Genomic DNA, 27,894 nt, shown 5'->3' with positions numbered 1-27,894 from the left:
AAATAAACAGAGGAGAGGGCTGAGAAAACATTCCCAAACAACAACAAACAACAACAAACAACAGTAACTATACCCTACTGCAGTCGGTCAGCTATCTCAAGGCAAACCACACAGACACACACGGTCACACACAGGGTAGCAAGTAAACAAACTCAGGCAGACATACACCCACAATCCCACAAACAATTAAACGGATGAAAGATGACGTCTACCTGTTTCTGTCATCTCCTCTCCTCTCCCCTCCTCCTCCCCTCCTCTCTGCACTCTGACCCATAACACTGCTCCTGAAACACTACCCCCTCAGCACTGACCCCTATTGAGTGTGTGATGACACACAGGGACAGTTAGAGCACTTAACAGGCCATACTACACACACACACACACACACACACACACACACACACACACACACACACACACACACACACACACACACACACACACACACACACACACACACACACACACACACACACACACACACACACACACACACACTCAGATACACATGGAGACTCACTCGCACACACGAGTGCACGCACGTGCGTCAATGCACACCCTCTTCAAAGTCATGACAGACCAGCACTAGTGGGTGAGAGAGTAAAGCTGAGAGTCACTGATGACAGTTACACTATCAAAACCAAAGATCTCATAGATCCCTTTCGAAATTCAACGTATTATGGGTGACCGTCTATTTTTGGCGCATTCATTCCACGTTGTTAAACCAGGGTTAAACCAGAAACAACTCCAAGGGTTAAGTTTAGGTATTAATACTGTGGTGGTTGAGGTACGGGGTACGGGTTGGGGAAGGCTTTAAACTATCGGGTATCATCAATATTCTCAGTATTCTCGCAGCTTGCTAAGAGCATTGCAAACTGCTGTAGCGCAGGGGTCTATGCAACGTGCTCAGGCTCCGACCATCATGCGCTTGCTCCCAGCGCTGGCCAATCGTTTATAGGTTTTTTCAAACGCTCTTTCTAGTGATCGGTCTGCACAAAACACTGTGTGTCTGAGTGTGTTTATCTGTGTGATTTTCATGCTTGCGCATGTGTTTGTATGTGTGTGTGTTTGTGCGTTAATTATGCATGCTTGCACACGTGTGTGTATACATGAACTGTCAATCTCCCTGTGTGTCAGGAGACAAAGTGTACAGCGCAGTGATGCGTGACATGGAGAGAAGGACTCTGATATCTCAAACACGCCCATGAATACCTGGGAGGTGAACCCACTTCTCTCTCCATCCATATGGTCGTTATAATAGTAAGCCCAGGCTGGTAGACATACAGATCACACTCACAGGAGGTTGGTGGCTCCTTAACTGGGGAGGACGGGCTCGTGGTAATGGCTGGAGCAGAACAGGTGGAATGGTAGCAAATTACATCGAACACACGGTTTCCGTGTGTTTGGCGTTATTCCACCCGTTATTATGGGTGGAATAATTATGGGTGGAATATCTGTTCCACCCGTTATTATGAGCCGTCCTCCCCTCAGCAGCCTCCACTGATCACACGGGTACTGAATGTCGCCTTGTTACCAACGCTACCGCCAACGGCCGTGTCTAGACGGTGACAGTTTGTGCAGCTTCAGTGTTCTGATCACAGAGTTGTCATCATGGAATTCCGAGTGTGTCACGCGTCCCCGCGCTATATTCAAATGACAGAATGCAATCTACATATGGTGGAAAAGGCTAAATAGGATAATAACACGACAACTGATGACAGTTGGCTGACCTCTGTATCTAGCCAGCAGGCTAGCAAGCAACGCTAAAGGGATTGCAAACCCCAAAAATATTTTCCCAAAAATATTAACTAGCTGCCTGTGATTTATGAGGCCAGCAAACACGTTCCTCACACGCTAGGAATGTACTTCCTCCCGAGTTCTAATGAGAAGGTGCCTCTTGGTCCCAAAACACAAGTTTCTGGAGACTTGTGGGAGGAGTCCTGATGACGTCATCCACTGTATGCGTTTTCGGTAGCTTCCAGACTGAGGAAAGATCTGCACACAATGCATCCCTGATCACCTCCTGAAGTGGTCAGCCAGATCTGAACACAATCAGACCACAACGCAACATTTTGTGCATACAGACCCAATATTTTCCATGCGATCTTCGTATTCTGATGGCAGAAGTCACGTGTAAGTGTCAAGTGCCTACACGACCAATAAGAGCTTTAAAATGTGCAGGTCTACGGATCAGCTTTTGGCCAATTCAACAACTCTCTTGAACTACTAGCTCTCAGAGTCTCAAGACAGAATAAGATGTTTCTGAAACGTCAAATTTCAAAGTTGTTTCAAACGTCAAATTTCTAAGTGTTTAAGGTTAAGTTCAGGGATTAATTCCAAATTCTTAAGGTTGGGAATTTACTCAGAATGGTTAAGGTAAGGGTTAAGGTTTGGGATAGGCATAAAACAAAAATCTGAAAAACAACTTTCTATCACTGGATTCGAACTTCCATCCTTTGGAATCAGAAGCAGATGCTTACACCCTAGAAAAACCAAATCCAACTTGAAGGTAACAGCGCTCACTGTTGCCCCTAGTGACCGGTGTCCACGTAATCTCCCTACTTCCTCAGACATGGATGGACGTCAAATACTGACTTGTATCACGGGTGACCTACCTACTCTGGAATTATTGAATAGCTTTGACTTTTTATCAGCTTGGATTCAGTTTATCAGTTTGAATTCAATAAAACTATTCTATCTATCTATCTATCTATCTATCTATCTATCTATCTATCTATCTATCTATCTATCTATCTATCTATCTCTTTCTCTTTCTGTCTGTCTCACACACACACACAAACCACCCACACACGTGCAGGCATACACACACAAAAGCTAGGCCATCACTATTACAGCTCTCTCCCTCTCTAATGTAAGGGAAACTCTCTGGGCCAGTCATAAGGCGTAGTGGGGTGGGACCGGCAGGGTTAGGCACACAGAGGCTGGGCCAGTTGAAACTCCACTATATTTACCCAAACCAAGGGGAGTGGAAGTGGGGGATTAGTTACAACAACTTACAGCCTGTGCTCTTATACAGCCCAGAGGAGGACAAAGGCCACTTCAGGAAGAGGAAACAATACCACCAGGACGTGCATGAGGTAAGGTAGGGGGACTGTGTGTGTGTCACTGTATATGTGTGTGTGTGTGTCACTGTGTGTGTGTCTGTGTGTGTGTGTGTGCGCTCCTGCATACGTGCATGTGCATATCTCTGTATGTGATGGGAACGGAGCGCTGAGTGACACAAACGAAAACAGGAAGTTAAAATAAGGAGAGAGAGAGAGAGGGGGGGGGAGGGAGAGAGACAGAGGGGAAATCAGGAAGTTAAAATAAGGAGAGAGAGAGAGAGAGAGAGAGAGGGGGAGAGGGAGAGGGAGAGGGAGAGAGACAGAGGGGAAATCAGGAAGTTAAAATAAAGAGAGAGAGAGAGAGAGAGAGAGAGAGAGAGAGAGAGAGGGGAGAGGGAGAGAGACAGAGGGGAAATCAGGAAAGCATAACAAGACAGGCTAAAAGCATCGTTGCCCCCTCGGCCTCCTCACCCTGTGCCCAAATGGATGTCCTGAGGGAGGGAATGTGGGAGTGGAAAAGGCCAATTGGCCTGGCTGACCCTGTTTGTGAGAGATAGAGAAGAGGGAGGCTGAATGGCGTGTAGAGCCAGGATGTACTGTTGCATGTAGAATGAGGCCTAATGCTCCAAGATTGTTTAGCACTGGTTGCTTTAAGGACCGGTACCTATTGCAAGTTGCTGGAGGTGTAAAGACTAGGACAGCACCTATAGTCCTATGTGAAGTCTTGTGAGGGTCATTGACAGCATAATCTGGAATGCAGGTATATAATTTTTTACCTGTAGCCCTGCACCACACTCCATAATCTCTGTTGCTTGCAGTTCTGGAAAATGTCTCCATTTTCCTTGGAAGTTGTGTTGGTTATTGTTGTTTTACTAACTCGTTCCAGCCCTTTGACCTGGGTGCTGTTGGCCTAACAGGATCTGCAGACACACACTCGTGTGATGCTGGTGACGTCATACCGGCAATTTATGCAGATGACTCGCTTATTTTGGTGACTTATTAACCCCTCATCTGCCAGAGATTGGGCTGAATTCATTTAGCATTAAAGTAGCACGATAACGTTATTCATTTGAAATGGGGAAATTATCGCTCAACAAATAATTATAAATGTTGAAGCTCATTCCAGTGCTATTTTAGTTTTTTCCCACCACCTAGCTCATCAAATAAGAATAACACTGCTTCCAACATTTAAGTCCATTGGTCCTTATCTACAGTAATTGACAGTGGTCTGTTTTCTTTGGTAGCCAGCATCACTCAACACCTTCATCACTCAGCAGGCTAATTATCTGTAATGGTTTTTCCCATGCAGCCAAGCTTTTGTTATGTCTCTGTGTGGAGAGGTGTCTGTCTTTCTGTCAAGGGAAACCCTCCTCGCCACAGAGAAACAGAAACACACACACACAAACCCTCCTTGCCTCGCCACAGAGACAGATCTATGGGAGTGTACATGTAAACAAACCTAACAACGGACGCCGGCTACACGATTACAAAATGGCTCCTGGGACTGGGAGATACTGCTGTGCTGTGTGGTCCTGTGGAACAAGTTCCACTGCACAGACATCTCATCACAGCACAACCAGAGACCGGGACACAAGATTAAGACACGCAGACGCACAGTCGCTTAGCCTGACAGACACACAGGCGGACAGACAGACAGGCAGTTTCTATTCCAGTCAGGAGTTACATCAGACAGACTCCAATGTGATCAGAGGGGGCAAGGAGATTGGGTTTGAGGGATTTCTGGGTACTTTGTGCCACAGCGGTGGCAGCTATAGAGCTACCCAGACACTCTACCACACAGACAGACCGACCACATCCTGAGCAGGATTAGACTGTTTGGGTTTATATTAAGAAAAATGCTTTCTAAGAAGTATAACTGAAGCATAACTGCCAATGAAGGAGCTGATTGTGGACTTCAGGAGACAGCAGAGAGAGCATGTGGAATCATATGGATGGGGCCGCAGTGGAGAGGGTTAAAAGCTTCAAGTTCTCTGGCGTGCACATCACTGACAACCTGAAATGGTCCCGTCACACAGACCTCGTAGTGAGGAAGGCGCAACAGCGCCTCTTCAACCTCAGGAGGCTGAAGAATTTTGTCTTGGCCGCTAAGACCCTCACAGACTTCTACAGACTTCTCCTTTCGGAAAAGCTGACCACGACTCCATTTTGCTGATCCCTGCCTACAGACAGAAACTAAAACAAGAAGCTCCCGCGCTGAGGCCTGTTCAACGCTGGTCCGACCAATCTGACTCCACACTCCAAGACTGCTTCCATCACGTGGACTAGGATATGTTCTGTATTGCGTCAGACGATAACATTGACGAATACGCTGATTCGGTGTGCGAGTTCATTAGAACGTGCGTTGAAGATGTCGTTCCCATAGCAACGATTAAAACATTCCCAAACCAGAAACCGTGGATTGATGGCAGCATAGCATTGAGGGTAGGCAACAACATCTCCACCCCGATGATCCTCAACACTGGGGCCCCACAAGGGTGCGTTCTGAGCCCTCTCCTGTACTCCCTGTTCACCCACGACTGCGTGGCCACGCACGCCTCCAACTCAATCATCAAGTTTGCGGATGACACAACAGTGGTAGGCTTGATTACCAACAACGACGAGACGGCCTAAAGGGAGGAGGTGAGGGCCCTCGGAGTGTGGTGTCAGGAAAATAACCTCACACTCAACGTCAACAAAACTAAGGAGATGATTGTGGACTTCAGGAAAAAGCAGAGGGAACACCCCCTATCCACATCGATGGAACAGTAGTGGAGAGGGTAGTACGTTTTAAGTTCCTCGGCGTACACATCACTGTCACGCCTTGGTCTTAGTATTTTGTGTTTTCTTTATTTATTTGGTCAGGCCAGGGTGTGACATGGGTTTATTTTGTGGTGTGTTTTTGTATTGGGGTTTTAGTAGGTATTGGGATTGTGGCTGAGTAGGGTTGTCTAGGAAAGTCTATGGTTGCCTGAGGCGGTTCTTAATCAGTGGCAGGTGATTATAGTTGTCTCTGATTGGGAACCATATTTAGGCAGCCATATTCAGGAAGGCCAAGAAGATCATCAAGGACCTCAGCCACCCGAGCCACGGCCTGTTCACCCTGCTATCATCTAAAAGATGGAGACAGTACAGGTGCATTAAAGCTGGGACCGAGAGACTGAGATACAGCCTCTATTTCCAGGTCATCAGACCGTCAAACAGTCACCACTAGCCAGCCTCCACCCAGTACCCTGCCCTGAGCCTTAGTTACTGTTCCAGCCGGCTATCACCCAGTACCCTGCCCTGAGCCTTAGTCACTGTTCCAGCCAGCTATCACCCAGTACCCTGCCCTGAGCCTTAGTCACTGTTCCAGCCGGCTATCACCCAGTACTCTACCCTGAGCCTTAGTCACTGTTCCAGCCGGCTATCACCCAGTACCCTGCCCTGAGCCTTAGTCACTGTTCCAGCCGGCTATCACCCAGTACCCTGCCCTGAGCCTTAGTCACTGTTCCAGCCGGCTATGACCAGGTACTCTACCCTGAGCCTTAGTCACTGTTCCAGCCGGCTATCACCCAGTACCCTGCCCTGAGCCTTAGTCACTGTTCCAGCCGGCTATCACCCAGTACCCTGCCCTGAGCCTTAGTCACTGTTCCAGCCGGCTATGACCAGGTACTCTACCCTGAGCCTTAGTCACTGTTCCAGACGGCTATCACCCAGTACCCTGCCCTGAGCCTTAGTCACCGTTCCAGCCGGCTATCACCCAGTACCCTGCCCTGAGCCTTAGTCACTGTTCCAGCCGGCTATGACCAGGTACTCTACCCTGAGCCTTAGTCACTGTTCCAGCCGGCTATCACCCAGTACCCTGCCCTGAGCCTTAGTCACTGTTCCAGCCGGCTATGACCAGGTACTCTACCCTGAGCCTTAGTCACTGTTCCAGCCGGCTATCACCCAGTACCCTGCCCTGAGCCTTAGTCACTGTTCCAGCCGGCTATCACCCAGTACCCTGCCCTGAGCCTTAGTCACTGTTCCAGCCGGCTATCACCCAGTACTCTACCCTGAGCCTTAGTCACTGTTCCAGCCGGCTATCACCCAGTACTCTACCCTGCACCTTAGAGACTGCTGCCCTATGTACATAGAGTCATTGAACACTGGTTACTTTAATAGTGTTTACATACTGTTTTACCCACTTGATACTGTATTTACAGTATACTGTATATCAGTCATGGCTCATCCTATCTAATTACTGATGTACACACCATTTCTATTCCATACTGTCTTTACACACAATAATATGTACAGTATATATACAGTAACAGTAAAATGTTTGGACAATGCCAGGAGTGTGCAAAGCTGTCATCGACACAGGGTGGCTACTTTGAGGAATCTTGAGGAATCTAAAATATATTTTCACCTTTTTGGTTACTACATGACACCATGTGTTATTTCATAGTTTTGATGTGTCTTCACTATTATTCTACAATGTAGAAAAAAAAATGGAATAAGTACTGTATATATTTATAATACGGTCTCTGACGTTGCTCGTTATAATTATTATTATTGTTATTATACAGTATATATATATCTTTCTGGATTATGTGTGTATTGTGGGTTTTTTCCCTTTGTTTTGCTAGGTATTACTGCATTGTTGGAGCTAGAAACACAAACATTTCGCTCCACCTACGATAACATCTCCAAAGCTGTGTACTTCATTTGATTTGATTTGGAAATAATAACGGCATAATTAAAACATGTCTGGGAGATTGGGCTGCTGGCGTGGGATAAGCGCTTCACAGGGTATATGGCGACACTTCATTTTATACCTGTCTCTCTCAGCCTCCAACGTGCAGAGCACATGCACACTCTCCACAGCTCCGACTGGGGATGCTATTAATGTTTACAAGGCAGATTAGCAGAGATGGTGAAGAGGTGTCAAAACCTCAATGAAGGCTGGGAGAAATGGGCGTGGCTGATTGGTAAGAACTAGTTATGGCAGTTTGTCCAATCAAAGAGGTATAAGCGCAGAGAAAAGTGCGAGGAGGTAAGTGGTGTAAGAGGTGTAAGTGTTGTCTGCTGAAATACAGCGGGCCTACTTATTCCTTCTGGTTTGCAACATTATCGTCCAAAAATATGTGAGAAGAATGCCCAGCCCTTGTTACAGCTGCCGAAAGAAAGAGGATTTACAAGCTCCTGAAAAACAAGTTGCAACACAACACAAACAATAAGTAACCAATTAGTGTTACTAATGTTACTCTTTGAAAATAGAATGCTGATGCGTACACCGTGTAAACCACATGCGAACATCATATAAACCACATGCGAACACCGTGTAAACCACATGCGAACATCATATAAACCACATGCGAACATCATATAAACCACATGCGAACACCGTGTAAACCACATGCGAACATCATATAAACCACATGCGAACATCATATAAACCACATGCGAACATCATATAAACCACATGCGAAACATCATATAAACCACATGCGAAATACATGTAAACCACATGCAAACACCATGTAAACCATATGCGAACATCATATAAACCACATGCGAAATACATGTAAACCACATGCAAACACCATGTAAACCACATGCGAACACCATGTAAACCACATGCATACACCATGTAAGCCAAATGCAAACCACATGCGTATGCCCTTTCAGTTGTATGACATCGGATATGGTCTGATCAGGTCTGTTCTGGTTCTGTCTGCTTTAGGCACCAGCTCTCATCTGACTGATCAACAACAGGAACCACTGAGGAACTGTTGATAGAAACCATGTTGTCTGTCCACCCTCCTGTCACACACACACACACACACACACACACACACACACACACACACACACACACACACACACACACACACACACACACACACACACACACACACACACACACACACACACACACACACACACACACACACACACACACACACACACACACACACACAGGACATAAACCATGCTGTCTGTTCACCCTCCTCCTGTCTTGTCACACAGCCTTCCTGTCTTCCTGCTTAAAGTCGTCATCACACCTCATTCAGCCCTGACCCCTGGGGATCAACGTGTGACCTCACCCACCGCTTCAAACCAGGGTCAGAGGTCAATGTTTCAGCGGGCTGAAAGCGAGACTCTACAGATGTCTGTCTTGTCGTCATCAACTACCAGAGTTGAGAAGAAAGACAACACATTGTTGTGTTCGGCTGGAATCTTAAGGGATTGAGGTTCGTTTATAGGATGGTACATTTATGCTGGCATGGTAATCGTCATTGTAGCACATGGGAGGGTGAGGTGGAGTGCCACTGGCATCATTTCCAAAGATAGACACAGCAAGAAATAATATTTCCAGATTTTCCTAATATAATGATAAGATAACGCATAGCCGTGTACTCCTGGGGCTGTGTGTGTATTCTCAGGCATGTTGGGACAGGAACCATACTCCCGCCACCTCTACCCTCTCTCTCTTTTCTACCTCCCCCCTCTCTCTCTCTCTCTCTCTCTCTCTCTCTCTCTCTCTCTCTCTCTCTCTCTCTCTCTCTCTCTCTCTCTCTCTCTCTCTCTCTCTCTCTCTCTCTCTCTCTCTCTCTCTCATCTCCTGAGAATGTCACGCTCAGCGCTCTCTCTAACCCCAGTGTGGAAACGTAATTAATCTGATGATGATAATTCTGCACCTCATGTGGTAGATGAGTGCTAAATGCCCTTTCTCTTTCATGTTTATTTATTCTCTCTCTCTCTCTCTCTCGCTCTCTCTGTGTTTCTTCTCAACGATGATCGGAGAAAACTTGCCAAGAAGAGGGAAGGAAGGATGAGAGAAAGAAGAAAAGAAATGAAAAGAGAGAGTGAAATAGAGATGGAGAGAGAGAGACAGAGAGAGACCAGCAGTGCAGCAGTCATCTTCTTTAATTAAAAGTAATAAATCGTTGATTGCTCTCGTTGGTTCTGGCAAGAGGCTAACCTTTCTCTCTGGAACGACATGACCCAGATCTTCAGTACACCTCCCAGACCTCTGACAACCCTCCCTCCTTACCTTATCCTCTCCTCCACCATTGAAGTCCTGAGAAACGGTTTCGGCACACACACTCAAAGAAATGCTGGGCTAAAAACAACCAAGAAATGCTGGGTTAAAAACAACCCAGCGCCGGGTAAATAGTGGACAGAAAACACGTTGGCTTATTTTTGACCCGGTTGGGTCACTTAGTTGGGTTATTGAGCTATGATACGCCGGGTCAGATCAGAAGTCAGGAAGTGTGGCTTGGTAGGGGCGTGGCTTTCAGACAGTTCATTTTGGTCACCCATGAGAGTAAATGTCATTCTGTTTTGTTATATTGTCAAAATATGTTAAAGGTATTGCACAGCCATTCTGATTCCCATGTAAAAAAATATATTAAAAAAGCCTTTAAATGACTGAAATATCATTTTTGGGGGGTGATTTGTCTGTTGTTGGAAAATTACTTTTTCTAACTACCAGGAATTTTAAAAAGAGTGTGCCGGTAACTTATATTCGTTAGTCGCCTCGACTGACAGCTCGTTGAAACACATACACTACCGGTCAAAAGTGTTAGACCACCTACTCATTCAAGGGTTTTTCTCCATTTTTACTATTTTCTACATTGTTGAATAATAGAAGATATAAAAACTATGAAATAACACATATGGAATCATGTAGGAACCAAAAAAGTGCTAAACAAATCAAAATCTATTTTATATTTGAGATTCTTCAAATAGCCACCCTTTAACTTGATGACAGCTTTGCACGCTCTTGGCTTTCTCTCAACCAGCTTCACCTGGAATGCTTTAACAGCAGGCTTGAATGATTTCCCACATATGCTGAGCACTTGTTGGCTGATTTTCCTTCACGCTGCGGTCAGACTCATCCCAAACCATCTCAATTTGATGCAGCATTCCATCACTCTCCTTCTTGGTCAAATAGCCCTTACACAGCCTGGAGGTGTGTTGGATCATTGTCCTGTTGAAAAAAAACAAATGATAGTCCCACTAAGCCCAAACCAGATGGGATGGCGTATCACTGCAGAGTGCTGTATTAGCCATCCTGGTTAAGTGTGCCTTGAATTCTAAATAAATCACAAACAGTGTCACAAGCAAAGCATCCCCGCACCATGACACCTCCTCCTCCATTCTTCACGGTGGTAAATACACATGCAGAGATCATCCATTCGCTCCCACAAAGACACGGCGGTGGAATCCAAAGATCTCCAATTTGGACTCCAGATCAAAGGACAAATTTCCACCGGTCTAATGTCCATTGCTCGTGTTTCTTGGCCAAAGCAAGTCTCTTCTTCTTATTAGTTTCCTTTAGTAGTTCTTTCTTTGCAGCATTTCGACCACGAAGGCCTGATTCACACATTCCCCTCTGAACAGTTGATGTTGAGATGTGTCTGTTAATTAAACTCTGTGAAGCATTTATTTGGGCTGCAATTTCTGAGGCTGGTAAATCTAATGAACGTATCCTCTGCAGCAGAGGTAACTCTTGGTCTTCCATTCCTGTGGCGGTACTCATGAGAGCCAGTTTCATCATAGCACTTAATGGTTTTTGCGACTGCACTTGAAGAAACTTTAAAAGTTCTTGAAATGTTCCGTATTGACTAACCTTCATGTCTTAAAGTAATGATGGACTGTGGTTTCTCTTTGCTTATTCGAGCTGTTCTTGTCATATGGATTTGGTCTTTTACCAAATAAGGTCTTCTGTATACCCCACTACCTGGTCTCAACACAACTGATTGGCTAAAATGCATAGAGAAGGAAAGAAATTCCACAATTGAACTTTTAACCTGTTAATTGAAATGCATTGCAGTTGACTACCTCATGAAGCTGGTTGAGAGAATGCCAAGACTGTATAAAGCTGTCATCAAGGCAAAGGGTGGCTATTTGAAGAATCTCAAATTATATTGAAAAAAATATTGGTTACTACATGATTCCATATGTGTTATTTCATAGTTTTGATGTCTTCACTATTATTCTACAATGTATAAAATAGTAAAAATAAAGAAAAACCCTTGAATGAGTAGGTGTTCTAAAACTTTTGACCGGTAGTGTATGTCAAGACACTTGAATGCAGTGAGCAGTAGTGATGTTACGTCTGATACCAGTGCTCCGAGGCATGCGTCAAAATTGCTAAGCAGCCAACTTCAAAGCAGTGTACCGATGTGGGTATCACTCTATCAGACGTACATTATCAATGACGTCCAAAGCTTAGTTTGATCATGTGCTTTTTTTAAACCATGTGTTGCAAAATGCGAGATACCAGTAATTATACTGTGGTTCCGGTGCTTTCTTTGATTCTAAGCTGCTTTCAAACACCGACCTCTACTGGACAACCTGTTATTGCAACTGATTATAGGCTACCAAGCCAACGAGTTACCACTGCGCCACAGAGGTTTGATATGTCTGTGAAGCTTACAGGGCTATAGTCCCACTAACAAAGCTAACTTCCCACAATGACAGAAGGGAAAATGGTTGTCTAAGTATGATTCCCAATCAGAGATAATGATAGACAGCTGTCCCTTATTGAGAACCATACCCGGACAAAACATAGAAATACAAAAACATAGAAAACGGAACATTCTGCCCACCCAAATCACACCCTGACCAAACCAAATAGAGACATAAAAAGGCTCTCTAAGGTCAGGGCGTGACAACTGGTGTATTAAAAGTTTAGTAGGGGCTATCGGATAGCCGCTATCCCCTTAATAATCCGGCCTCCTGAATCCAAGTGTTTGACATTGGGGAGGGGACCAGTAACTTTATGATCAAACTTTATTAATGTAGAAGCAACAGTCATTTTTCATACATTGGTCATCATACTTGGCGCATGGAACTGATCATTTGAATCTACAGTAGACATATTACTGAAAGAAATACAGTATGTTAGAGTCATTTTCCAGGACACTTCCAATTACAGTTAATAACAGTACTTTTTCAGCATCTTACCCATAATGCAATGCAATCTACAGCATTAATGCTGTAAAACAGATTTACAGTATTTTACTGTGCATTCTACAGTATTTTACTGTTGAAATAACAGAAAAGTCCTACAGTGTGTGCATTTTGGGTTTTGGTCCCTCTCTTCCTCCAACCATCTCCCCAAAACAGTGGCCATGTTTTGGGGAGAGGGTGGGAAAGAGATGGAATAGCCAGTCTCATTGTTTACACATGGTCATTGTACTTTGGACTGAAGTGAGCATTCATCTTTAATAGTCTCTAAAACATGGCCCTGGAATGACTGACTGCCAGAGTCAGGAGAGGGGAGGCAGGAGCGAGATGAGATGGGAGGGCTGCACTGGAGAAGAGAATAGGAAGAGGTCATGTATTTTTTCCCTTTGAAAAATCTATTTATTTCTTAGCAATTCTTAAGCACTTGAGAAGGTCTGAATCGTCCGAAACATTGCAGTTATTATGTTTTAATTTCACACAGACAATTAGTAATACATGTCAATGATGTTTGTTCTTTGCTAACATTGAATTGATTGCTATGCTGTGTTCCCATCTGATTTTGATCTGCAGATCAGAGTGTACAAACACAATAATAGTTCTCTGACTGACATACAGGTAACTGCCAAAATAAAGGAAACACTAACATAAGGTTTCTTAATAGGGCGTTGGGCCACATCTTCAATGCTCCTTGGCATCGATTCCACAAGTCTCTGGAACTCTATTGGAGGAATTGCGACACCATTTCCCCCACAATAAATTCCATAATTTGGTGTTTTGTTGATGGTGGTGGAAAACGCTCATCAAATCATTCAGTGACCACTCGTGCACTGTGGATGGGGCCATTGTCATCCTGGAAGAGACCACTCCCATCAGGATAGAAATTATTCACCATAGGTTGAAGGTGATCACTCAGAATGGCTGTGTATTTGTTGGCGTTTACCTTTCCCTCCAAGGGTTTGAGTGGAACATGCCAGGAAAATGCACCCCCGCACCATAACAGCCGCCATAACCCTCATCTACTCAAGTGTTTCATTTATTTTGGCAGATCCCTGTATTTTCCACTGGGTTTAATGTTTTTTGGAAATGTGGGCCAAACCCTCAGATGTAACCTATCGTACCCTTATGACTGAATCAGCTACTGTTCCATATTTGTCACGTATTTTTCACAAACACAAGGCAGGCATGCCCCTACATAGTTCACCTCACAGAAGATCTCTAATGTGACAGATAACTGACAGGTCATCAAAACAGAATTAGCTTGCTGAATTTATCTTTCACAACACCTTGGACAGAACCTGTTGCTTTGCTCTGGTTGAGCTCTCTGACTCACAGTTAACCTCTCCGAGGCTGAGCTCATTTGTAATTCAAATCAGAGATCATGTGGATAATGTAGCATTAAGGCTATGAGTCTCCTACGCAACAGGTTTTAACCAAATAACATGTTGTGAGCCAGGGCAAGCCAGTGCATTAAATGTAATTAACTAAAGCCGACGAGACCTGGAATTATTAACGGCACCACTCTGGGTTCGCTGTGACAAATGGCTTCTCACAAATACATAATAACAGTCTCTAATGCACTCTCCAAGTGTTGCTATATGGCTCACAACCTAGACTCTCATCACAATAATAAGATCCCTTCATCTTTTCCTGGGATAGCTACTAAAGAATAATGGGGGATACATTAGTTTATTATCAGCCATGAAGGAACTACACAGACACCTCTTGAGGAGGCACAACACACAGAAATAGGAGAAGAGATTTGATGAATTGCTTTCAAACAGTGTCACCTCGTATCCTGCCACAGCGGCAAACAATAACTGGATTAAATTACTGCACAGTCTGCCGTTGAACATCGACGTGAACAACCCCAATCTGAATTAGCATCATCATATTTTCCTCCTTTTGCAGACAAAACACTAATGTATTGGTAATAATGTTGTTATTGTGTTGGGTATGTGTGGAATAGACCTCATTTTAACACAATTCCACCTTTTACAGTTCATGTTGTGATCGTGGAGGTAATAAAGGATATTTTCAGGACTAATTGTCACAAATTTAGGATGTTTTTTCTTCTTCTCAGGAATGAAATCATCTTAAAATGTCAAGACAACCTGCTGCTCTTATATGTCTTGAATATTTACAGGTGAATTAGAGGTGGTTTACTGGTTGCCGCTCTAATTAGGAAGTGAACATCCTTCTGTTTTGTTGAGTTAATTCACCATCTTGACCCAGAGATGAACTGCACATTTACTCTTCACTAATTGCCTCATCCTTATGAGAGGATGTCTGTTTACTTCTGAGAGATGTTGACATGCCATTAAAATGACTGATAATGAGGGGTAGGTAGAAACAAGTTTATTATAGTTAACATAAAATAACATTCAGTAACTGAAAAATAACTATACTGAAACTATTATCTATTATCTTTGACTGTAAAACAAACAAAAATAAAATAAAAACCATCATAAATTATGTTTAGTTTTAGTTTTTTCCTTCTAACCAAACAGAGTATTCAAGCTTTTTTTTTCTAATGCGGTTTTCGAGCTTCTGGATCTGGCCCGTAAATGCTGCAAGTAGATTCCCAATGTTTCAAATAGGCCTAGCTTGTGCATTACTATCACTAGCTATCACTAGATAATAGTGAAGAAATCTGAGGACTGACCAGTGACTGGACCAAGCTAGAGCAGCTTGTGAAGTTGCTAGAACCGTACGCAATCCACACCGACCAACTTCAAACTGACAGCCAGTCGTTGTCTGATGTGGTGCCATGCCATCTCAACCTTGAGGCACACTTGCAGTCAACTACTGTTGCAAAACAGTTGGCACAGGTCTTCCTGAAGTCACCGCGTGAGCGCTTTGCATGCATAATGAATAATCTGGCAGCCAACTTCGAACCAACCCCTACAGCAGCTTGCCTGATGGACACAAGTGGGTCTCTGGCACATCGCTCAACAGAGATGGAGCCACTGATGAGGGATGCAGAGTCTTTTGTACTTCAGCAAATCAGAAAGTACAGCCTTGGAGCAGCAGGACCTCTGCAAGATGCCAGCACATTGAATCCAGCATAGATCTCGACCACAGTTGTTCAGAAATATGGCTTCCTTTTTCATAAAATTAAAAATGACAAAACGGAATAAAAAGTCGGTTGAAGATTGTGTCTGAGGTCACTGTCCAGTCGGAGGGTCAACCTGGCAGGGCATTAAATGTGGGAATATGGAAATACCTGGAAAAGGTCAAGGGGAGCATGTTTACAGAGTCACCTCTCCAGTTCTGGCAGGCAAGGATAACTGTTTATCCAAAGCTGTGCCCTGAGGCACTGGATCTGGTTTGTGCCCCTGCATCCCAAGCGTTCGTGGAGAGAATATTTAGTCTGTCATCAGGCTTGAGAAACCCCCTCTCTGGAATGGAGACTTCCTGAAGTTAACCAGAAAATCTTGTTTGGTTGAAAAGAAACACACACACACACACACGCACACACACACACACACACACACACACACACACACACACACACACACACACACACACACACACACACACACACACACACACACACTGGATTTGCGAAGAAGCGTTGCATTGCCTATGTTTTTGCTCTTGTTGCAGCAGTTTTTATTTACCCTATTTGAAGGTGTTAGACAGTGGTACACGTTTATTATTACATAAACATGACATGTCAAATGTGCCATGAATTCTCTGGCTGTTTTTTCCTCTCTCTTTCTTCCGATAGAGGTAAAGATACTTGATTCTTCTTGCATCTACTACTAAAGTTGTAAAGTAACAGATTGGTGTAAACATGTGCAAGAGAGTTTCCTTCCACCATATTTCTTGCACCAGTCTGGGCGCTTATCCTTTAAATCCTTTAAAATCCAAGTCGCTTTAAGATTGTTTTAGAATTTAAACCTAACCAAATGTCCTGGCCATTGAGTTATATGGAGTCCTCTGGCGGACTTTTGCCATTTTGATTTAGGCAACTGGGCCGGAGGTCCAACTTCATTGGCTGATCCCTCCTGATGACCTGGTTGGAGTCGTGACAGCAGGGTCATCAGGAGGGATCAGTAAATAAATGTTACTCGTAAAGAAGAAAATGTACTATTTCAAGAGGATCTGGCCTCAATGGCACTTCCCATGCACTCACAGATGCCACCGGGACACCGATACAGAGACGTTATGTCTATCCAAGTCTATGGTCCTGGCCCATCACCTCATGTATTACTGCCCACCAGTAGCAGGAAGTGACATCCCCCCCAAAAAAACTATAGGTCTACAACACATAAACGGCTCCTAGCCTCCCACACATAGGCTAATTTCTGTCCCTATCACTAACACTAAAACTGATAAAAATTAAATATACGTGTTTTTATCAAACTGAAACTAAAGAAAAACTAGTAAATCAAGTCTGAAAACATACTGAAACTAAACTGAATCTAAAAACAAAACAAAAAATCTAAAAACAAACCAAAATAAAAGGCTAAAATAATCTGTACATAGTCTGATTTTGTTTCTTGGCAAATGTAGTTTGTGTTAGCAGTTAGATAGATTTGAAAATAATTACATTAGAACAACAGGTTCATTGTTTATCTGTAAACTCATGAAGCTACTCAATAAGCTCTTTACAATTGTATAATTATGTTATAAGGTGTATTTGTAGCAAGCCAATGCTTGTTCAACAAGACAACAATATTGATTTTTTTGCTGTTAAGCAAGGGAGATAAAAATAAGCTTGCATGCCTGTGAAGTTACATCAGGATACTTATTGCTTGAATAATTCCTCTTCATCACCTATGGTATCTTCATCTACCAAATCTCACACCTGTAGTGCAGTTCCGGTCTTTGCTTTTGTAAAAAGTGTTCATTTGGAGTCTTTCCAGATGTTACACACCTCTCTAGGATTGTGTCCTGATACACACACACATGCACACGCACACACACACACTTCTTTAGTTCTGGGTTTTAGAGATACAAGATGATTCTGTAACATTCAAAAATGATTATTTTGCAATATATATATATTTTTTGTAAATGCATTCCATTTGAGTCTTTATAGCTGTGAATGGATGTTAACGTTTCTGTTGAACTCATCTCATGTAGACATACACTCACTTAATGAGACATGGCTTCTCTTTCTACTTTGGTGTTGGTCTCCAACAATGTTTAAGGCACAATCCATACTATTTATTGTTGCTACAATGACTTGTCCTTGTGTGATATAAACATGTAGGAATTAGAGTATGTTGAACAACTTTATCAACTCCAAAAGAGGAATGGCATACGAACGGTATTAGGTATTTTTGACTTATTACTCTGAACCAAATTGTAAACAGATATTGCAGTTTTTTCCAACTGCTTACACACATTTTCAAAACTGCCTCTTTTTTTTCAAAACTATACACACAATTCCCAAAACTGCACACACAAAATGCAAAATGCCTCACATCTCCTTCAAAATGTAACACTGCATTCAAAATGCCATAAACACATGTCAGAATGAAGCATTTGCATCAAATGGCAAACATTGCTTTCATAATAGTACATTTTTGGATATACCATGTAAAAACTGTTGTTCTAAATCTAAAGCTCTTTGGTCTTTCATAGGCTTATATCTACATTTCAATACAATGTTCTACAGTGAAAGTAATCTGCTGAGAGGGGTAACAAGTACACTGTAAACACCAATGCAATGTAGAAACAGAACATATTTATTAGGCCAAACATTAGTTGTTCACAGTAGCATACAACAAAACCATAAACATATGTAAACCAAAAGTATATTCTTTAGAATACAGTAAAGACAACAATTGTGTGTGTGGGGTCCCAGGGGGGGCAGTCCAGGAATTGGTAGGGGGGGCAGTCACCAGTGCTAAGCTTCATCTCTTCTCCGGCCTTGGTCTGGCCACAATACTTCGTCCACATCACAAGATACGTTTTCTCTTGCCAAACATCCGAGGGAAGTATCTCCTAGCGTGGCGTATCCAACCTTGGACAGAGGCAACCTCTATGTCCCCACATGGAGGGAAGTATCTCCTAGCATGGCGTATCCAACCCTGGACAGAGACAACCTCTATGTCCCCACATGGAGGGAAGTATCTCCTAGCATGGCGTATCCAACCCTGGACAGAGACAACCTCTATGTCCCCACATGGAGGGAAGTATCTCCTAGCATGGCGTATCCAACCCTGGACAGAGACAACCTCTATGTCCCCACATGGAGGGAAGTATCTCCTAGCATGGCGTATCCAACCCTGGACAGAGACAACCTCTATGTCCCCACATGGAGGGAAGTATCTCCTAGCATGGCGTATCCAACCCTGGACAGAGACAACCTCTATGTCCCCACATGGAGGGAAGTATCTCCTAGCATGGTGTATCCAACCTTGGACAGAGTCAACCTCTATGTCCCCACATGCGTCCTCCATTGCCTGGAGAAGCGGCATGCGGGCATAGGGTTGGCGATCATACACTTTCCAGGGCCAGGCTGAGAAGAATTCCTCTACGGGATTTAGAAAAGGTGAATATGGGGGTAGGTACAAAACTACAAATTGTGGATGGGTGGCAGACCAGTTTTGGACCAGAACTGTAAGGGATTTCCTCCTCTTCCTCCGAAGAGGAGAGGCGAGAAGGATCGGAGGACCAATATGTGGCGTGGTAAGTGTCCATGGTTCTTTTAATACATTTTTTTTTGATTGCTTAAGCACGATTTTCAAAACAGGGCCCGTGTTTTCAAAACACTACACACAATTAACACAACCACACACCCAATTAGCAAAACACTACAGATCCTTTGCAAAATTAAACACTCTTGTAAAAACTATACACTTCTTTATAAAAACCACACTTTGTTACCATATGAAACACACACGTTTCACATTACTATACTCTGTTTGCACGAGTTACACTCTGCTGTGATAAACCCAAAACACTTTTAGCACTTCTACTTCCCTATGATTAGAGTAGGCTACTATCAACAAAGTACAAATATAATGTAAATTCATCAAACACTACACAAGACCAATGTTGCAGACTGAAGAAACTCATGTGTTTCTCAACACGCCCAAAATGTTGACATGGAGATTCATAATACTGTAACCAAACGTCACTTTACGTATTGTAAGTTAAAAAAAACAACAAAATAACTAGACATTGTCTCTTCGCCTAGCTGGATCTGGCCAGAGAATTTCATCAACATCGCAGGCAATGTTGTCATTAGCAAGACACCTTGGGAAGAAACGTCTTGAATGACGAATCCATCCTTGCATTGCTGCTACCTCCATTTGGTCACAGGCCTCCTCCATGGCTTGGATGAGGGGTACCTCAGCCTTCCACCGCCATGCCGAGAAAAACTCTTCTATAGGGTTGAGGAATGGAGAGTATGGTGGAAGATATAGGACGGTGAAATGTGGATGTTGCTGAAACCAGTTCTGAACCAGAGCAGAGCGGTGGAAAGACACATTGTACCAGACAACAATGTATTGCATATGATCGAATTGATTTGCTGCTGTTATGTTGTGCAATTGGTCCAAGAATGTAAGTATGAGTGCTGTGTTGTAAGGGCCCATATGGGCATGGCGGTGGAGGACACCATTCTGTGTAATGGCTGCACAGAGTGTTATATTACCCCCACGTTGCCCTGGGACATTGACTATAGCCCTGTGGCCAATGATGTTTCTTCCCCTCCTTCGTGTTCTCGTCAGGTTGAACCCAGCCTCATCTACGTAAATGAACTCATGCTGGATATCCTCTCCATCCATTCGTAAAACTCTGAAAAACAGTGTCAGGCAAAATTATGTAGTTCAGTGTAGATCTAGTATACATATTACAGTACAGTAAAATATTATGAGACAGTATGCAAGATCACACTGCTAAAGTGAATACATACCTCGGCATAATCATGCCGCAGTCGTTTCACCCTTTCGGAATTGCGCTCGAAAGGCACTCGATAAATTTGCTTCATTTGAATATGTTTTTTTTAGGATGCCTGGCAGTGTTGATGTTGAGACCTGATGGATATCGTTGAAAATGGCGTGGTTATTGACTATGTTAGCTTGGAGCTGCTTGAGTGCATCTCCCGCTCTTGCTGTTCTGTGAACATAGGAGGCCTTCCCCCTTGTCGTCCCTGACCCTCAATTCTGTGTAGAAAAACAGTATACAATAGTACAGTAATTTCACAGGAAAAGGCAACAGAAGTGCTGATAGTGCATAGAATACAGTACTGTAAGCAGTTACTGAAACCGTGCAGATGTTTTTGATATGATGATATTTTTACAATACCTATTTTCCAGTCGAAATGTTCTCATCACACTTGCCACTGTATATCGGCTTAGATTTGGCTGTACTCGCAGTCCAGCCTCCCTCAGCGTCAGACCGTGGTTGACAACGTGGTCAACCAGTGTTGCGCGGATCTCATTTGTCAGATTCGTCCACTTTGAGCACCTTCTTGTCTTCCTCCTCCTCGTCTTATTCTTTCTCTGACTCTTTCCATTGTGCTTGAAGACCGATGAACTCACCTGCTGCTTTTTATAGTGCTTATACACACCTGATTGGTGTGTCTACAATTAAGCAAACGAGTGTTTGCACACCTGATGACTGTGTTGAACAAATTGGTTGGACGGTGTGGTAATTTGACAGTCAGTGCTTTGGTATTGCAAGGACGTGACTTCATGATAGATTTTTGTGTGTAATGTATGTTAAGTGTGTTTAGTGTTTTGAAAATCACTGTGTGTAGAGTTTTGCAACAAGTGTGAGGTTGACAATGTGCTTATAGTTGTGCAAATATGGGCTGATGTTTTACTTCTGGAGTGTAAGGTTTTGCTAATAGTGTACTACTTTTAATTTTAGTGTTTAAGCAATCCAAAAAATCTGTAAGAAATACTACACATGAACATGACTGAAATACAAAAACAATAAATGTGGAATGAACGAAACCCAAAACAATACCGTGTGGTGAAAAACACAGACACGGAAACAAACACACAGTGAAACCCAGGCTACCTAAGTATGATTCTCAATCAGAAACAACTAACGACACCTGCCTCTGATTGAGAACCATACTAGTCCGAAACATAGAAATCCCCAAAATCCCCTCATAGAAAAACAAACAGACTGCCCACCCCAACTCACGCCCTGACCATACTAAATAATGACAAAACAAAGGAAATAAAGGTCAGAACGTGACAAGAACAGCCCGGGGAAAACTAACCCCGTTTTGAGTGATGGCATCACACATAGTTATATTACCCCCATGCTGTCCAGGGACATTGGTAATTGCCCTCTCTCCTATTACATTCCATGGCGCCTGGTTTTGGTGAGGTTGAAGTCAACCTCATCCACATGAATAAATTCCTAGCGAATTACATGGGCATCTAGCTCCAATACTCTCTGTAACAGACAAAAGGATATACAGATGAGTAAACATGTCTGAAGTACTGGAAGTAGTGTTGCATACATACCTCTACAAAGTCATGTCGCATATTCTTGACTCTGTCAGAGTTTCTCTCAAATGGCACCTTGTAAAGTTGTTTCATCGTCACTCGGTGCCGTTGGAGGATGCGTTGTATGGTCGACTGGCTTACAGCATTGATGTTGTTAAATATGGTGTCATTCTTCAAGATATGCTCTCTTATCTCTCGAATCCTAATTGCATTGTTGGCCAAAACCATATTTATAATTGCAGTCTCTTCTTCATCTGTAAACAAGCGTCCTAGTCCTCCATGGTGTCTTTGCCTTTCCACTCTGTACAGAATTCAAACACAGTATGTGTTCAGCATAGGAACTGTAAACAATGTACAAACAAATGTAGTACAGCATGATAACCAACCTCATTCATTCAATGCAGTGCAGTAAATGGATGGCTTAGAGTTACAAATGTTTATGCAATCATACGTATTTTACAGTACATTGCTGTAATGCTAAAATAGTCATTAGATAATTGCATACCTGTTCTCATTTCTGAAGGTTCAAATTATGGACGCCACTGTAAATCGACTCAAGTTGGTCAAACTGTGGTTGATCACATGATCAACAAGTGTTGCCCCAATCTCATTAGAGATGGCTCTCCTTCCTTCTCTTCTTTGCCCTCGTCCTCTTCTTCCTTTTCCTCTCCCTCCTACTCCTCTTGCTCTCTGTCCATTTTAGGGATCCATTGTTCAAAACAGGTAATCTGACCTTTGACCTATTTATAGGGCTATACTACAGTAAAGCAGTGATTAGTTAGTGATCAGTTAAGCTACTAGTGTTTGCACATGTGAGGAGTGTGTGTGTGACCTGGTGAATATGTGTAGCATTTTGATTGGTTGTGTTTGGAAAAGGAAAGCAAGTCACTTCCTGTTAGATTTTTGTGTTTTAGGTAGAGAATTGTGTTGTAGTGTTTTGAAAAAAGTGTTTTATGCAATTGACAACTGAGTCAAAGGCTGAGAAATAGCTTATGGGTTTGGATATTTGGTGTGTAGTTTTGCACTTTGAGTGAGAGGTTTCAAAAATCGTGTGACATGAAAAGATTTTGTGTGTAAGCAGTTGGAAAAAACTGTAATGTAAAAGTGGAATTTCCAGCAATGTAAAAAGTCCAGGCCTGGTTTCCAGAGACAAGCTATGTCACCTGGAATGCTGACTGGCTGTTTCACAGTAGTCTTGAATAACTTCCGAGTTGGATGACCGTTCAAAATCATTTTTTCAGTCGGAGCTCGTTTTTGTTCGAGTTCCCAGTTGGATTGAATGAACTAAAGTCGGAAGTCAAAGATTTCCAAGTTCTGAGTTCAGCTTCCGAGTTCCCAGTTGGTTTGAATGCAGCATCACACATTTTAATTTATTTTACTCCATGTACAAATGACAAATATCAGGCACAAATATGAATTATACAAATGATCAGCAATCAACAGCTTAAATATGTCTACTGTGTCCAGATTCCCTTTCCCCGCACTATTTTCAAATGACAGTATGCTCAAACTGGACAGTTTTATCTCAATCTCTTCATTCAAAGACTCAATCATGGAAACTCTTACTGACAGTTGTTGGCTGCTTTGAGTGAGGAATTGTTGTCTCTACCTTCTTACCCTTTGTGCTGTTGTCTTGTTCTCGGGACAAGAATAGACTGGCGAGTTTCAGAAGAAAGTTCTTTGTTTCTGGCCATTTTGATCCTGTAATTGAAAGCACAAATGCTGACGCTCCAGATACTCAACTAGTCTAAAGTAGGCCAGTTTTATTGCTTATTTAATCAGTACAATAGTTTTCAGCTGTGCTAACATATTTGCAAAAGGGTTTTCTAATGATCAATGAGCCTTTTAAAATGTTCAACTTGGACTAGGTAACACAATGTGCCATTGGTGGTTGCTGATAATGGGCCTCTGTACGTCTATGTAGATATTCCATTAAAAATCATCTGTTTCCAGCTACAAAAGTCATTTACAACATTACAATGTCAACACTGTATTTCTGATCAATTTGATGTTATTTTAATGGACAAAAATGTGCTTTTCTTTCAAAAACAAGGACGTTTCTAAGGGACCCCAAACTTTTGAAAGATTGTGTAAATATAGTTGAAGTCGGAAGTTTACATACACTTAGGTTGGAGTCATTAAAACTAGTTTTTCAACCATTCAACAAATGTCTTGTTAACAAACTATAGTTTTGGCAAGTCGGTTAGGACATCTACTTTATGCATGACTCAATTAATGCATGACTCATTTTGACCAACAATTGTTTACAGCCAGATTATTTCACTTATAATTCACTGTATCACAATTCCAGTGGGTCAGAAGTTTACATACAATAAGTTGACAGTGCCTTTAAACAGCTTGGAACTTTCATAGCTATAGAAGCTTCTGAAATGCTAAATGACATAATTTGAGTCAATTGGAGGTGTACCTGTGGATGTATTTCAAGGCCTACCTTCAAACTCAGTGCCTCTTTGCTTGACATCATGAGAAAATGAAAAGAAATCAACCAAGACCTCAGCATTTTTTTGTAGATCTCCACAAGTCTGGTTCATCCATGGGAGCAATTTCCAAATGCCTGAAGGTACCATGTTCATCTATACAAACAATAGTACGCAAGTATAAACACCATGGGACCACGCAGCCGTCATACCGCTCAGGAAGGAGACGCGTTCTGTCTCCTAGAGATGAACGTACTTGGTGCGAAAAGTGCAACTCAATCCCAGAAACAACAGCAAAGGACCTTGTGAAGATGTTGCTGGAGGAAACAGGTACAAAAGTATCTATATCCACAGTAAAACTAGTCCTATACCGACATAACCTGAAAGGCCGCTCAGCAAGGAAGAAGCCACTGCTACATAACCACCACAAAAAGCCAGGCTACGGTTTGCAATTGCACATGGGTACAAAGATCGTACCTTTTGGAGAAATATCCTCTGGTCAGATGAAACAAATATAGTACTGTTTGGCCATAATGACCATCATTATGTTTGGATGAAAAAGGGGGAGGCTTGCAAGCTGAAGAACACCCTCCCAACCATGAAGCACGGGGGTGGCAGCATAATGTTGTGGGGGTGCTTTGCTGCAGGAGGGACTGGTGCACTTCACAAAATAGATAGAAAATTAGGTGGATATATTGAAGCAACATTTCAAGACATCAGTCAGGAAGTTAAAGCTTGGTCGCAAATGGGTCTTCCAAATGGACAATGACCCCAAGCATACTTCCAAAGTTTTGGCAAAATGGCGTTTAGATAACAAAGTCAAGTTATTGGAGTGGTCATTACAAAGTCTTGACCTCAATCGTACATATAATTTGTGGGCAGATCTGAAAAAGCGTCTGCGAGCAAGGAGGCCTACAAACCTGACTCAGATTCACCAGCTCTGTCAGGAGGAATGGGAATGTTATGAAACACTGGGAATGTGATGAAAGAAATTAAAGCTGATTCTAACTGACCTAAGACAGGGAATTTTTACTTGGATTAAATGTCAGGAATAGTAAAAACTGAGTTTAAATGTAATTGGCTAAGGTGTATGTAAACTTCCGACTTCAACTGTCACGTCCTGACCTTAGTTCCTTTTTTATGTCTCGTTTTTTAGTTTGGTCAGGGCGTGGGTTGGGGTGGGCATTCTATGTTTTGTGTTCAGTGTTTTCTATTTCTATGTGTTTGGCCTGTTATGGTTCCCAATCAGAGGCAGCTGGCAATCGTTGTCTCTGATTGAGAACCATACTTAGGCAGGGGAGACCTACAGGAGGCCTGTTGCGTGGAGGAGGCACCGGATGGACCGGGCTGTGGGGGAGCACTGGAGCTCTGGTGCATACCCCTCGCACCTCTTCCTTAGACTCAATGCCCACATTCGCCCGACACGGGCGGAGCGCAGGCATAGGGCGAACTGCACCCTCCCAGCGCCCCGGAGACACAGCACACAGAGCCGGAGCAGGATATCCTGTGCCAAAACGGCGTACCGGAGACCAAACATGCTGAGCTGGCACAACACGCCCTGGCTGGATGCTCTCGCATGGCACTTGCGGGGGGCTGGCCTATAGCACTGGCAACACCGTGCGCTTCACCGCATAACACGGTGCCTGACCAGTACTACGCCTCTCCCGGTAAGCATGAGGAGTTGGCTCAGGTCTATCGCCTGACTCCGCCAATCTCCCCGTGTGCCCCCCATAAAATTGTTTTTGGGGTTGCCTCTCGTTCCTGTTGCGCTGCCTTACCTCATATCGCCGCCGCTCAGCTTTCGCTGCCTCCAGTTCTTCTTTGGGGCGGCGATATTCCCCAGCTTGTGCCCAGGGTCCCTTGCCGTCCAATATCTCCTCCCAAGTCCAGGAGTCCAGAACCCTCTACTCCTTGTTACGCTGCTTGGTCCTTTGGTGGTGGGTAGTTCTGTAACGATTGTCTTCCTCTTCTGATGAGGAATAGGATGGATCGGACCAATGCGCAGCGTGGTAAGTTTTCATGTTATATTTATTTGAACAGAAACACTAACCAAAATAACAAAGAGAGTGAAACGAAAATGAAACAGTCTTGTAGGTGCAACAAAACCACTAATCAGAAAATAACTACCCACAACCCATAGTGGGAAAACAGTCTGTCTAAGTATGGTTCTCAGAGACAACGATTGACAGCTGCCTCTGATTGGGAACCATACCAGGCCAAAACCAGAAATACAAAACCTAGAACAAAACATAGAATGCCCACCCCAACTCACACCCTGACCAAACTAAAATAGAGACATAAAAAAGGAACTAAGGTCAGGACGTGACAGTGCGTGCATTTTCCTCTCTTCATTTAGCCTCTACGTGGAAAATCCCAACTCACCACATTCAATAAGGCTACGTTTAACTCCACCTAATGAAGCTGCTGTGACACAAGATAAGGCCTCAGCACGGCCTGGTTTTCCACAGTTAGAAGGCCACAGGTTAGTCCATCCGTCATTCCCTACCACTGTTCAACCCAGCGTCTTTGGAAAAGCACCCGACTCTGAACAAGAGAACAAGGAAGAAGGAGTTCAAAACCATACCACTGTGGCATTCGTCAAGCTGTCAGAGGAGCCCGCCCCTGTGTTTTCACTCCTCCCAAAAGAGGGCCATCTTTCACACTGTTTTGTGTTTGACGAGGGCAACGATCATATCCTAAACTTATTGATCCAAACACGCACTTCATCTTGAGGGTGATTTACTTTCTTTTTTTTGCCATTCATGGTCATAGTCATGGCTTCAATCTGTCAGAAACATGGCACGACAGGCACACTAGCTGGCTAGGCCTCGCAGACACTTTTTCCCCCCAATTTTGAATGCTATCAGTGCAGCTGTGCTGGTCTATATCGACGGCCCATCTGCCATGAGTGAGAGATGCAAACAAAAGCCTCTTTTGTCCCATCCATATTATCTCTCTCTGTTACCTCATTTTCTATTAATTACACAAAACAATGATTTCAGCTGCAGACTGGGTTAA

The 27,894-nt window shown here is 43.3% G+C and overlaps 2 long non-coding RNA genes across 4 annotated transcripts; one reads left to right on the top strand and one right to left on the bottom strand.

The window, feature by feature from the left end:
- Nucleotides 1–2,920: 2,920 nt before the first annotated feature.
- On the top strand, nt 2,921–10,463 carry LOC127931069 (uncharacterized). Of its 2 annotated transcripts, XR_008139688.1 has the most exons (3): nt 2,921–3,098; nt 9,060–9,283; nt 9,850–10,463. It is a non-coding gene; the product is annotated as an uncharacterized LOC127931069 (long non-coding RNA). The 2 variants fall into 2 exon arrangements; XR_008139687.1 differs by having other exon boundaries at nt 9,060–10,463.
- Nucleotides 10,464–18,615: 8,152 nt separating this feature from the next.
- On the bottom strand, nt 18,616–27,412 carry LOC118386485 (uncharacterized). Of its 2 annotated transcripts, XR_004826227.2 has the most exons (6): nt 27,259–27,412; nt 22,944–24,139; nt 22,514–22,739; nt 21,279–22,385; nt 20,887–21,136; nt 18,616–20,768 (listed from the first exon to the last, which is right to left on the bottom strand). It is a non-coding gene; the product is annotated as an uncharacterized LOC118386485 (long non-coding RNA). The 2 variants fall into 2 exon arrangements; XR_008139686.1 differs by having other exon boundaries at nt 21,279–22,739.
- Between the last annotated feature and the right edge of the window lie 482 nt (nt 27,413–27,894).

Source organism: Oncorhynchus keta, chromosome 7 (assembly GCF_023373465.1).
Source record: "Oncorhynchus keta strain PuntledgeMale-10-30-2019 chromosome 7, Oket_V2, whole genome shotgun sequence".
NCBI classification, from domain to species: Eukaryota; Metazoa; Chordata; class Actinopteri; order Salmoniformes; family Salmonidae; genus Oncorhynchus; species Oncorhynchus keta.
This window is presented reverse-complemented; position numbering and strand designations above follow the sequence as displayed.